Source organism: Balaenoptera musculus, chromosome 3 (genome assembly GCF_009873245.2).
Source record: "Balaenoptera musculus isolate JJ_BM4_2016_0621 chromosome 3, mBalMus1.pri.v3, whole genome shotgun sequence".
Lineage (NCBI taxonomy): Eukaryota > Metazoa > Chordata > Mammalia > Artiodactyla > Balaenopteridae > Balaenoptera > Balaenoptera musculus.
The window spans coordinates 53,564,747-53,578,046 of record NC_045787.1 but is presented as its reverse complement, the minus strand read 5'-3'; positions in this window follow the sequence as shown (position 1 = coordinate 53,578,046).

Below are 13,300 nucleotides of genomic sequence, written 5' to 3'. Positions count from 1 at the left end.
TCTATGAGACCTCTGTGTGCAGGGATAAAAATTTGTTTTTTCCTCCTGTTAATCTGTCTTGTGTCAATTTTATTATCGGTTCAGCCGTAAGAACTCAAGAGGGAAATTCCCCCTCGCTGACAGTATATTCATCTAATTATGAAGATTTCTGTGTGGAATTGTCTTTATCCATATTAAAGATGAGTTTATACTGATGTCTCCAACATGATCTTTTATCACATGGATGTTGTAACCTCCCCTTAATTATCTGTAACTTTCCCCTCAGACGGTGAGAAAACTGCCTCCCACTGTCTGTCGTTTATTTAATTCATTGCTTGTTCTCTTCCAGGTTACAGATATACTGGTTTCAGTATTGGTAGCTACTACCCCATGGGAAAGACCTTTATAAAATAGAGTCCACTGTTTATGTGTGGTTCATTTTGCCTTTAGTCTACAGAGTCTGTTCATTTCCAGAGTTACTGAGGTCAGCACCTTTTGCCCCACCAACAACAGTGAGTTTTTTTCATACATTTCTAGATTGGTTAGATTCTTTGTTACATTCTGCATTCCATCGTGTGACACTCCTATAACCTAAATAACTAAATTTTAATAGATTATGATTTACTTATTGGACTGTATAAATCCATGGGTTTAGACAAATGCATAGTGTCAGTTATCCATCACTTAAGTATCAAATGGAACACTTCACCCCACCCCACCCCAGAATCCGTTTACCGTCTCTGTTTTGCCTTTTCCACATTTTCATATGAATGGGGGTCATACAATGTGTAGCCTCTTCTGGCTGGATTATTTCACTTCGTATAATTCATGTAAGATTCATCCTGTTTTTTGCATGGGCTGATGGTTCATTCCTTTATATTTCTGAATAGTATTCCATTGCATGTGTATGAGAGGAAAAAGAATTTTTCCCTCTATCATTGTAGGTTCTTGGTTGAGACCCCCCCTCCCCCCATAATAAAAGATTACCAGGAAAAAAACAGGTTTAATAACATGTGTACCTCTTGTATGCATGAGAGATACCCAGGAAAACTGAGTAACTCCCTGAAATGGCCCAAGTAACTTGAAATACCATCTTCTAAATGGAAAGAAAACAGGGGTGTGGTTGCTGTGCAGATTTAATCCAGACCTTTTCTACTGAGTAGAATTTCTTGAGGTTTTGTCACCCTTCTATTCTTAGTATGGGGAGGGAGATAACCTTTCAAATGAAGATTTCCCTTATAAATGTAAATTTCCTTCACAAAAGGGCCATCTTGACTTGGGTTTCAGAGATTCTTATGTGTCCTTTTTTTTTTTTTTTTAAGATTTTTTGGATGTGGACCATTTTTAAAGTCTTTATTGAATTTGTTACAATATTGCTTCTGTTTTATGTTTTGGTTTTTTGGCCGCAAGGCATGTGGGATCTTAGCTCCCTGACCAGGGATCGAACCCGCACCTCCTGCATTGGAAGGGGGAGTCTTAACCGCTGGACCACCAGGGAAGTCCCTATGTGTCCCTTTTAAAAAAAAACCAAAAAACCAAAAAAACACCGTCAGCCCCAAATAATCCTTATGCCAAAGAGACATATTTTGGGGTGGCATGTTCAGTTCCCGTGACATGGATATACCCCAATTTGCTTATGCTTTCATCCACTGAAGGGCATACTGATTTCTTTATGTTTTTAGCCATTATGAATGGAGGTGCTGTGGACATAGTTTATCAAAACAGTTGTCTAAATGGTGGAAGAGCAATTGTTGGATCCTGAGGTGAGACTTGTTTAGTTTTGGGAAAAAACTGCCAAACTGTCTTTTGAAGCAGCTGTACATGCGTTCCATCAGCAAAGAGGGAGAGTTCCTATTTTTCCTCACCCTCCAGCAATCAGTTTTGTCACTTTTTTGGCATTTACCAGTTCTAATAAGTGTGCAGTGCTATCTTGTTTTAATTTGTAATTCTCCAATGGTATATGATACTAAGTATATGTTTGTATGCTTATTTATTGTCTGTATGTTATTTGACCAGGTGTCTGTTCAGATCTTTACCCATTTTAAATGGTATTGTTTTGGAGTTCTCAGTATAATTTGAGTACTTTTATCAGATATGTGTTTTGCGAATACTTTTTTCTCTCTGTGGCTTGTCTTTTGGTTTTCTGAATAAGGTCTTTCACAGAGTAACGATTTTTAATTTTCTAAAGTCCACATTATAATTTTTTTTTCTTTTGTGGGTAGACTTTTGGGATTTTTGTGTTAAAATTCATTACCAAAACTGATAGGGATAGAGTAGGATAGTTACACAGGTAGTTGTAGAAGTCCTCGTAGGGGATTATAGATAGAGAGGGAAACCTAGGGAACTTTGGGAGAACACTGTGAGTTAATGACGGCTCAAGAAAGCTATCTGAATGTCGGGGAGAAGCAGGCTTGCTTAACTATAAATAAATAAAACCACGAGAGATGCCCTAGGTCATTAAGTGAAAGGAACAAATGAGGCCTGCATTCTGCTGGTTCAGCCAGGTGATGACCCTTAGGACCAAGGACAGGTGTCCTGCCTGATACTAAAGAGGTGCAGTGATGTAAGCCTGACCTCAACTCGAAGAATGATGAAGGCGGTCTTTTCCCCCTCCCCACTTCCCTTTGGTTATAAAAATGTAGCCCACTTAATCCTTGGGGCAGAGCCCCCTCTCTTGCCCGCTTGCATCCCTCACAAGTATCCTATAAATCTACTTCTTGCCTATCATTTTACCTCTTGCTGAATTGGAGACACAAAGAACCTGAGCCTCAGCAAGTCCAGACACCAGGTGAGTGATTCTAATTAAAAGACTGTGGGCTCCAGTCCCCAAACTGGCTTTTGGCTGGGTCCGAGTCCCGGCACGTGGGTTCAAGTCCCAATCAGAGGTGCGTGGTTTCAAAACCAAGGTTATGTAGATTTTCTTCTAGAATTTTTATAGTTTTGCATTATAACTTTGTCTATGGACAATGTTGGGTAAATTTTGGTGTGAGTTGTAAAGTTTGTGTCTACATTCATTTCATTCTATGCAGTTTCCAATTAATTGTTCCATAACTAATTGTGGAGAAGTCATGGGCTATTTGGCTAGGTTTCATATTTTTATCTCCAAATCTTAGTGTATTCACCAGGACCTCCAGCAGGGAGCACAGACCCACTGAACTGTGGGATGGTGTGGCCTGCATGTCCCCAGCGGCTCCCCGGGGGTGCAGAGCCCGTCTCTGTGACCCCGCAGTGCGTGCGCGTTCTATCTGTGGCCTTGGCTCCCTGCACAGAGAACGGGAGCTGTGTGTCCTCAGGACCCGCTGGGGAGGAGGCACCATGGCGGGAGAAGTGGGGAGAAGCTTCCTGTGCATGGCTGACTGCTGGGGGCCAATGCTGAGGACCCAGCAGAAGAAGGGCTTGATTGGAGCATTGTGGGTTTTTCGTTGGTTTTGTGTGCGGCTCAGACGGCGTCCAGTTTTCCCAGCGCCCTCTATTGAGGGGTCCGTCCTTTCCCTGCTGTGTGTCTTGACTCCTTTGTCATGAATTAACCGACCACATGTGTGTGGGTTTATATCTGGGCTCTATGCCTCTAGTCCACGTGTCTGCTCTTCTGCCAGTTCCATGCTGTTTTAGTTGCTGTAGCTCCCTGATATAGTTTGAAGTCAGGGAGCGTGATTCTTCCAGCCTGCTCTCCTTTCTCAGGGTTGCTTTGGCTGTTCGGGGTCCTTTGTTGTTCCACACAAATGTTAGGATTGTTTGTTCTATTCCTGTGAAAAATACCTTTCATGTTTTGATAGGGATTGCCTTGTACCTGTAGATTGCTATGAGTATGATGGACATTTTAACAATATTAATTCTCCCATTCCATGAGCACAGGATATTTTTCTATTCATTTGTGTCTTCTTCAATTTCTTAATCAATGTCTTATAGTTTTCCTAGTACAGGTCTTTCGTGTCCTTGGTTAAATTTATTCCTAGGTAATTTGTTCTTTTTGATGCAATTATAAATGGGATTGTTTTCTTAATGTCTCTTTCTGGTGGTGTGTTATTAGTGTATAGAAATGCAGCTGAGTTTTGTACATTGATTTTGTATTCTGCAGCTATATTCTGACAATCTTTTGGTGGAGTGATGTGGAAAATTGTAATTCTAAAATCCCACAGTTTCCACTGTATCCCAGGTCATCCACAACACCCAAGACATTGTGGCCACTAGTATAAACTTCCCATAGTGCCTCTTAATAACATATGGACTCCTCCAAGGGCGATTCGCATCATCATTTTGGGTGAACTTGGTCTGGGTAAGTCTTGGCCTCTATAAAAAAGTTTGATGTTTCTCAGATTTTCTGGCATCGTATTAACATGATTGCTTTGAAAAGTAATTTACTTTCCAGTAATCTCAAACGTATAGAAAACTTTCAATAACGGTAAAAATACTCACACTTACCACTTTACACAAAATACTGCGGTGTGTTTGACCCAAATCAGGAACACTCTCCCCGTGTACCAGCACATAACCCCCAGATGAGGAAATCACATGGTTTCCACACTATAATCCATTCCACAGGCCCACTTCAACTTTCACCAGCTGCCCCAACTGTATGAAAATGTCTTTTTCCATTCTGATCCAGTTTGCTTTTTTGGAACTGTTCCTAAGACTTTCCCTCATTTTCAAAACCTTGATGGATTTAAAGTCCACACGATGAGTCCAGTCTGGGTGGCCTTTCCAGTATGGCTTCTTTCACTTAGGGTGTTTTCAGTGTTCTTCCATGTTGTAACATGTGTGAATACTTCATTCGGTTTTTAGTTGTTATTACAAATATATAACTAACCGCAACCCTAACCCTAACCATTTAAACCATTTTAAGTATACAATTCTGTGGCGTTAACTACATTTACATTGTTGTACAAATATCCTCACCATCCACCTCCAAGAGTGTTTCATTTTCCCCAAGTGAAACTGTGTATCCATTAAACACTGACTTCCTGCAGCCCCTGGCAACCACATTCACTCCCTTTCTGACTTTCTCTCATCAAGGTATCTCATAGAAGTGGAATCATATACTTGTCCATCATGACTGGCTTATTTCACTTAGCATAGTGACTTTAGGTTTCATCCACATTGTAGCACGTCAGAATTTCCTTAGTTTTTAAGGCTGAATAATATTTCCTTGCGCATATACCACATTTTGTTTATCCATTCATCCATTGATGGACGCTTGGGTTGCTTCCACCTTTTGGCTATTGTGAATAATGTTGTTATGAATATGGGTGTACAGATATCTGTTCCTGCTTTCAAATATTTTGAGTATATGCTCTGAAGTGGAATTGGTGGGTCATACGTTACTCTATGTTTAAGTTTTTGAGGAACTGCCATATTGTTTTCCACAGTGGCTGCACCCTTTTACTTTATTCCTTTATATGGCAGAATAATATGGTAGTTTATGGAGCTACTCCATTTTATTTATCCATTCACGCTCTGGTGGACATTTTCATTCTCTCTAACTTTTGGTTGTTGTGAACAATGCTGCTATGAACAATCGTGTACGAGTTTTTGTTTTTAATTCTTTGGGGTCTATATCTAGGAGTGGAGTTTTGAACTATATGGTAATTGTATTTTTATCTTTTCAAGGAAATGCCAAAGTATTGTACACGTAAAGCTGCAGCATTTTTCATTTCCACAAGCTATGTTTAAGGGTTCCAATTTCTCTACATCGTTGCCAACATATTATTTTTAGTTTTCTTGTTTATAACCATTCTAGTGTATGTGAAGCGGTATTGTATTATGGCATTAATTTGCATTTCCATTATGACTACTGATGTTTGAAATCTTTCCGTCTGCTTGTTGGATATTTGTATTGTCTTTTCTGCAGAACGGTCCATGCAAATCCTTTGTCCATTTAAAAAATTGGCTTATTTGTTTTTTTGTTGATGATTTGTAAAAGTTCTTGAAACATTCTGAAGAACAGATATGTCTCATGTGCAAATATTTTCTTCCATTCTGTGGTCTGTGTTTTCACTTTCTGGACAGTACCGTTTGATGCACAGAAGTTTTTAAAACTGAGGAAATAGAGTCTATCAATTATTACATGGGGAATGTAACCTTCTGCCTTTGTTCATCTGTAACTTCCCACTCCAAGGGTTCCACCATTTGTCATCCATTGAATTCATTGCTTGCTCCATTCCAGACTACAGATATAGTACCTTCAGTATTGTTAGCTCCTACCACCATGGGAAAGAACTTACAGAGTCCAGTATTTATGTATGGCACAATTTGCCTTTGTAGTACAGATTCCGTTCTTTTCTATAGTTAACTAAGTCAAGTACCTTTTGCGCCACCACCAACAGTGAATTTTTTCCATACATTTATAAATCAGATTCTTTGTCACATTCTCTCTTCCACCCTATGACACTCCCATGTCGTATTTGAATATATTATGATTTATTTGTTGGGTTGTAAGAATCCATGGGTTTAGACTAATGCATAGTGGCAGGTATCCATCACTAAAGTGTCATATGCAATATTTTGACCCCCCTCACCCTCTAACATGTTTACCATCTCCGATTTACCTGTTCCAGAATGTCATATAAATGGAGTCATTCACTGTGTAGCTTTCTCAGACTGAATTCTATCACTTAGCAATATACATGTAAGATTCATGCATGTTTTTTGCATGGGTTGATGGTTTCTTCCTTTTTATCTCCGAATAGTATTTTATTGCATATGTATGGTAGAAAAAATAATTTTCCCTTTACCCTCCTAGGTTCTTGATTGAGACCACCCCCCCCAGTAATAAAAGACATACATAATTATGCAGTCAAATGCAAATAGACATCTTTCTTTCCAAAATTTTAGCCCTGAGTCAGTAAAACTGAGTAATAAAAAATTATCTGTTTATTTAAAATAGTTGGCTCAAAAATAGCACTATCATTCGACCCAGCAATCCCACTACTGGGCATATACCCTGAGAAAACCATAATTCAAAAAGAGTCATGTACCACAATGTTCACTGTAGCACTATTTGCAATAGCCAGGACATGGAAGCAACAGATGAATGGATAAAGAAGATGTGGCACATATATACAACGGAATATTACTCAGCCATAAAAAGAAACAAAATTGAGTTATTTGTAATGAGGTGGATGGACCTAGAGTCTGTCATACAGAGTGAAGTAAGTCAGAAAGAGAAAAACAAATACTGTATGCTAACACATATATATGGAATCTAAAAAAAAAAAAAAAAAGGTTCTGAAGAACCTAGGGGCAGGACAGGAATAAAGACGTAGATGTAGAGAATGGACTTGAGGACACAGGGAGGGGGAAGGGTGAGCTGGGACGAAGTGAGAGAGTGGCATGGACATATATACACTACCAAATGTAAAATAGCTAGTGGGAAGCGGCCGCATAGCACAGGGAGATCAGCTCGGTGCTTTGTGACCACCTATAGGGGTGGGATAGGGAAGGTGGGAGGGAGACGCAAGAGGAAGGGGAAATGGGGATATATGTACACATATAGCTGATTCACTTTGTTATACAGCAGAAACTAACACAACATTGTAAAGCAATTATACTCCAATAAAGATGTTATAAAAAACAAAAAGTCAGCTCTGAATTGTGTTTCTGGCAGATGGAACAAGAAAGATTACCTAAGTGAGAGTTAAAGGTTTTTTTTTTACTAATATTGTGGAGAAGATTTTTAAGATTTGGATTTGCCCATATATGTAATCTTATAGAGGCTGTGGGCTAAATTCTGAACAGAGGAATTTTTGGAAATAGCTTGTGGCCATCTTGTGTTTTTAAAAGCCAATCTGAGGGACTTATCTGGTGGTCCAGTGGTTAAAATCCACCTTCCAATGGAGGGGAGGTGGGTTTGATCCCTGGTCGGGGAACTAAGATACCACATGCTACGGGGCAACTAAGCCCTTGGGCCACAACCACTGAGCCTGTGAGCTCTGGAGCCTGTGCACCACAACTACAGAGAAGCCCCCATGCTGCAACTAGAGAAGCCTGCGTGCTGCAGTGAAGAGCCCGGGTGCCGCAACAAAAGATCTTGCGTGCCGCAACTAAGACCCGACACAGCTAATAAAACCACGAACAAACAAAAAAACAAATCTAACACTGGGACTTCCCAGTGTTAGATTGGACTCCGCTCTTCCACTGCAGGGGGCGCAGGTTCTATCCCTGGTCGGGAAACTAAGATCCCACATGCCGCGCGGTGTGGCCAAAAAAATAAAAATAAATCAGTAAAAAATCTAATATTAAAAAAAAATGAGGCTAATCTGAATGGATAAAATATCCAGTTTGCCTACAATTAACATTTTCCTTTCAAGTCTCAGGTAGTGATTTTAGTGGACTAAGTTACTTTCAATGGCTGGGCATGCAAAGGAAGAAAGCATTGTGTTTTTTTGCGGGGGTGGGGGGCGGTCCGCAGGTGTAGGAGGTTTTAATTGCACTTATCAGGTGAAGAAATAAGTGTCTCATATTTTATAACAGGAGGCAAGAAGCACAGTTAAAAGCAAGGCACCCTCAAGTTAGAGTTATTTCCTTGGAAGTTTGCATTTAAAGACTTGGTTCTCAGGACCAGGAGGACAGAGCTCTTGCTGGCAGAAGGGCCTGAGGAAGGATGGAAGCATCTTAAAGAAGAACTTCTGGGGCATATTTCCTATTATCAGAGGTGTAGGGCAATTACTATTTAAGTGTTTCTTCTTTCTTGAGTGTAGGACAGTTCTTTTCCCAATGCCCAGACATGAGAAGAACGTGGAGACTTTGACATCGGTAAGAAGGGTGGGTGGGCTTTGAATTCCTCCTAGAGCTGCATTTCTGTTTCTGTACAGATGAGATTAGTAAAGCAAGCACTGCTGTTTTTAATTCTTCAAGGAATTGCATATCCTGCTCAATGATTACTTCAAGAAGCTCACCTGCTCATCCAACTTCACTGTCTTGAATTTGCTTCATTATATCAAGGAGAAGATTGCCACCTAAGATGTAAGTCAAAATATTCCTGTGTCTGGATTTAGAGCTGTGTGCCTTTCAGATATTTTCATGGATCCTTCCACAAAGGCTCAGCATGCTCTCTCTTGCTCAGAGCACGTGGTTCCATTTTAGCCGGTTGGTCTTAGCAGAGGAGACCTCACAAATAGCTCCTTTCAGGCCTGAACAGTGGCCTCCAATTGGGCCAAGTTCTGAAAATTAGCAGGAGGTCTTGGCAAAGGATCTGGCCATTTGCGATCTTGGTGAGGATTTTCTTCAGGGGGCTGTCTGGAAGATTGCATTGAGCACAGTGTATATGTGGGTGGAAGGGTTGATGGTGTACATGGATTTTAGATTTTGCTCTAAATCTGATTTCTGTGCTTCTGTTAAGGAAGTGTTCTTCGGCTCTTGATGATACTCCTTTGTCTTTCTTTTAATTTGATCATCCTGGAGGTTTCAATAGGATCTTTGTTTTAGGGTGAGCACCTAAAAAAAAAACCTTGCCCATGTAGTCTTATCAGGTATTTGGCCAGGACACCCAGTAGATTCTCCAGGCAGTATCGAACACTTCTTTTCCTCCCAGAGGGTTTCCAAAGGTATACCTATTCCAAATGCAACTCAGAACCAATTAGCCTTTTTATCACTTAACCATGGACAAAAAGTTGTCACTAAAGAGTGTGAAAAGAGAGCAGCCCCCATGATTCAGAGTAACTCCCAAAGAGAGCCAAAAGAAATGAAGTGTAAATGAGCAAGAGAAAAGGTTTATTTCTATGCACACAGGTGCCAATCAAAAAAGTAACTAACAGGAATTCCCCGGCAGACCAGTGGTTAGGACTCCATGCTCTCACTGCCAAGGGCCTGGGTTCAGTCCCTGGTCAGGGAACTAGGATCCCACAAGCCTCATGGTGTGTCAAAAAAAAAAAAAAAAAAAAAAAAAAGTAACACGTTAAATGGTGAAAGTTAAAGGCTTATAAACAAACTTAACAGGGGAAAGGGAGAGGGAGAATTGGCTTCTATGGGAAGAACAGATAGGTTTATTTAGGAAAGACAAATGGGTTCCTTGGGAAACAATGGGATACGAGAAAGTTTATGGTAATGTTTGTCTGTCCAGGGATGAGTGATCTTTGCATCTTCTTCAAGGTTATAAAACACCGTGCAAAAGGGATTTATGGTAGGTCTACCCTTGGTCTCTCTCCTGGGAATAGAAGCCACCCTGAAGAGGGAATTTAGGGCTGTGGTCATTTCTCAGAAGGTTCAGCTTTTGCTCAGATGAGGGGAGCTCCAAGAAGGCTTTTTTTTCTGCATCTGTTGACTCTCAAGTATCTTCATTTGAAATTGTCTTTATACCAACCACAGGGCTCTGCCTGGCTCTCCATCCCTCCAACTTTGTTCTTCGTTTCCAAGATTCCTTGATCTATTCTGAGCCCCTTGCATTTTCCATGTGAATTTTAGATTGACTGTGAACTTCTGCAAAACACCACCTGGGATCTTGGTAGGGATTCTTTGCATCTTTAGATCTATTTATGGAGTATTCGCATCTTAATAGAATTAAGCCTTCTGATCCATGAATATGGGATTGGTTTTCATGAATTGAGGTCTTTCTTAATTTCTTTCAACAAGCTATTGGTGTTTTTAGTGTACAAGTCTTATCTACTTTCTTCTTCACCTCTGTTGGATGCTGATTCAGAACATAAACAACCTCCTGAATAAACTGGCCCCAACCAGTTGTACTGCCACCTAGATGGTCTGGAACTGAGTTACCAGTAGCTTTTGTTCTTTACTTGATTTTTTTTAAAAAATAAATTTATTTATTTATTTATTTATTTTTGGCTGTGTTGGGTCTTCGTTTCTGTGCGAGGGCTTTCTCCAGTTGTGGCGAGCGGGGGCCACTCTTCATCGCGGTGCGCGGGCCTCTCACTGTCGCGGCCTCTCTTGTTGCAGAGCACAGGCTCCAGACGCGCAGGCTCAGCAGTTGTGGCTCACGGGCCCAGTTGCTCCGCGGCATGTGGGATCTTCCCAGACCAGGGCTCGAACCCGTGTCCCCTGCATTGGCAGGCAGACTCTCAACCACTGCACCACCAGGGAAGCCCCTTTACTTGATTCTTAATTCCTTTAGAATTCATTACTTTACTGTCATATTTATTGTCCTTGTGATAAATCTTTTAAAAATAAAAATGAAACAATGTCCTTTAATTACTCCATAGATGCATGATGAATTGATCACACTTGACATATGACTTTAATCTTTTTGGAATTATTAAAGTAATACACATGCATTATAAAAAATTGAAATATCACCTAAAGGAAAAGAGATTTGCCAATCCCACCCCCGGAGGTGACCATCATGAATGGTTTGGTGTATCTCTCTCAGGCTCTGTCTCTCTCAATCTGTCTGTCTGTCTCTCTCACACACAAGGAGATTCATTTACATCTATGCTGATGTCACATCTTTGTGGTCTTACAGATGGGATCCTGGCTGCAGACAGCTGATCCTCACGCTTCCCACCTAAGAGGACCCTGAGGTCTCGCCTGTCATCAGGTAGAGACCCTGCCCCCACCTTCCCAGCTGCACAGCATTCATTCATCCATGTGAACAAGAAATGATGGATCCCACCCCCTGCTTCATGAACATTAGTGTTGTTTCCAATCGCCTTCAGCCAGGTGCTGTGATGAATATCACTAAATTAAATGACATCTTTGAAAAATGGTGCAGGAATTGTAGTGGCATCAGCTCTAAGAATCAGCACTGCTAGTAAAGGGACGCACCTGTTGGATTTGATGGGTCCTGCACACTGTTCTCCCCGAGAGGAGAGTGTGCTCATGCTTCCCTCTAAGGGATCTGCTCTGGCCTTTGCTTCCTCACGTTGTCACCAGGGCTGGTGGTCACCAGACTAGAAACCTGCCAGTGTGATGGTGACCAGTGCTGTCTCCGTAGTGTACACATTTGTATGTGTTCTCATCTGAGAGGTCAAGCATCTCTAACATAGGCTGGCCATATACATTGCCTGTCGTTAGAATCGCATGTGTTTGCTCTGTTTCTATTTAGAATATTGATTTTTGAGAGGTTTTTGAACCACAGGCACGTTAAACCTTTCTCTGGCCTTGGGTATGAGGAAAGTTTTTCCAGTCTGGGGTCTGTCTTTCCAGCTGCCTTTCTTGGTTTGTTTGTTCGTTTGTTTGTGCCACAGGAAGGGAAAAAGCATTTCCCTTCTGTCTTCTGGCTCTGGTGTCACACCTAGAACAGCAGTGTCTACCCTGAGATTATACACATATTTACTAAAAGGGCATCTTATCTTTAAAGCATCTGGCTTTCCCTTTCAAATAACAAAGATGCTATTTCAAATAAAAACAAAAATAAAAATTCACCAGTTCCCTCTTAACATAGGTGGGAAGACACAAAAAGCCATCATTTATATGGTTTCATTTATAGGAAGTATCCAGGATATGTAAAGAAACAGAAAAAAGAAGAGGATTAGGGGCTGTCAGGGGCTGGGGGAGGGAAGAACGGGGAGTGTGTGCTTTGGGTACAGGGTTTTATTTTGGGGGAATGAAATAGTCTCCAACTAGACAGTGGTGATGGTTGCAGAGCATTGTGAATGTACCCAATGCTGCTGAATTGCACAATTTAAAATAGAAAAAGTTTAAGTTTTATTATTTTACACTTAAAACATAAAGGACAGGATGCTGTAAATAATGTGGAAGAAAAAAAGATGAAATTACAAAACACCCAAACACAAACAACGACAGGGGAAGGAAAGTAAATTTCGGGTGGCAGAGCGGGTTCGTGGTGTAGCTCGGGTGCTGACAGCGATTGTTGCTGCAGAGCCGTCTCTGCCTATGGGGCCGGGGTCATTTCTGAAATGGCTCTGGGTCTCCTGCTGGAGCTGTGAGAGAAGAAAAGATGACCCACAGGCCTGCCTTTCCGTGTGCCCTACCGAGGACAGAAATCTCCCCCAGAGCTTTCCAGAGAATTCCCAGTCCAGGAACTCACAGCAGGATGTCTTCTCTGACTGCAGTCCACCAGGTGGGTGGTCTGAGGCCAGCCTTGGCTCCGGGCCCAACGCCAGCCTCTGGGGACTGCCCGCTGTGTGGCCCAGCGCTCACCCCTCCCCGCACCCTCACATGCACCCACCCCCAGCCTTCTCACCTTTGTGCTCTGCCTGGGTGGGCTCCAGGTCCTGCAGCTGACTCGGGAGGGTGGACGTGGTGCTCTGGCTCAGAGCCGGGTGTGCTGAGCGCCGTGGAAGCCCGGGAATGGAGCCCGGCGAGTGGCCTGGGTGGTGTCTGGGCAGGAGGCCTTCTCCATTTACCTCTGGGCCGTGGTTCTGGAGAACCCTCCATGGCCACACTCCCCTGGAGCCTGTGCTGGCCCTCG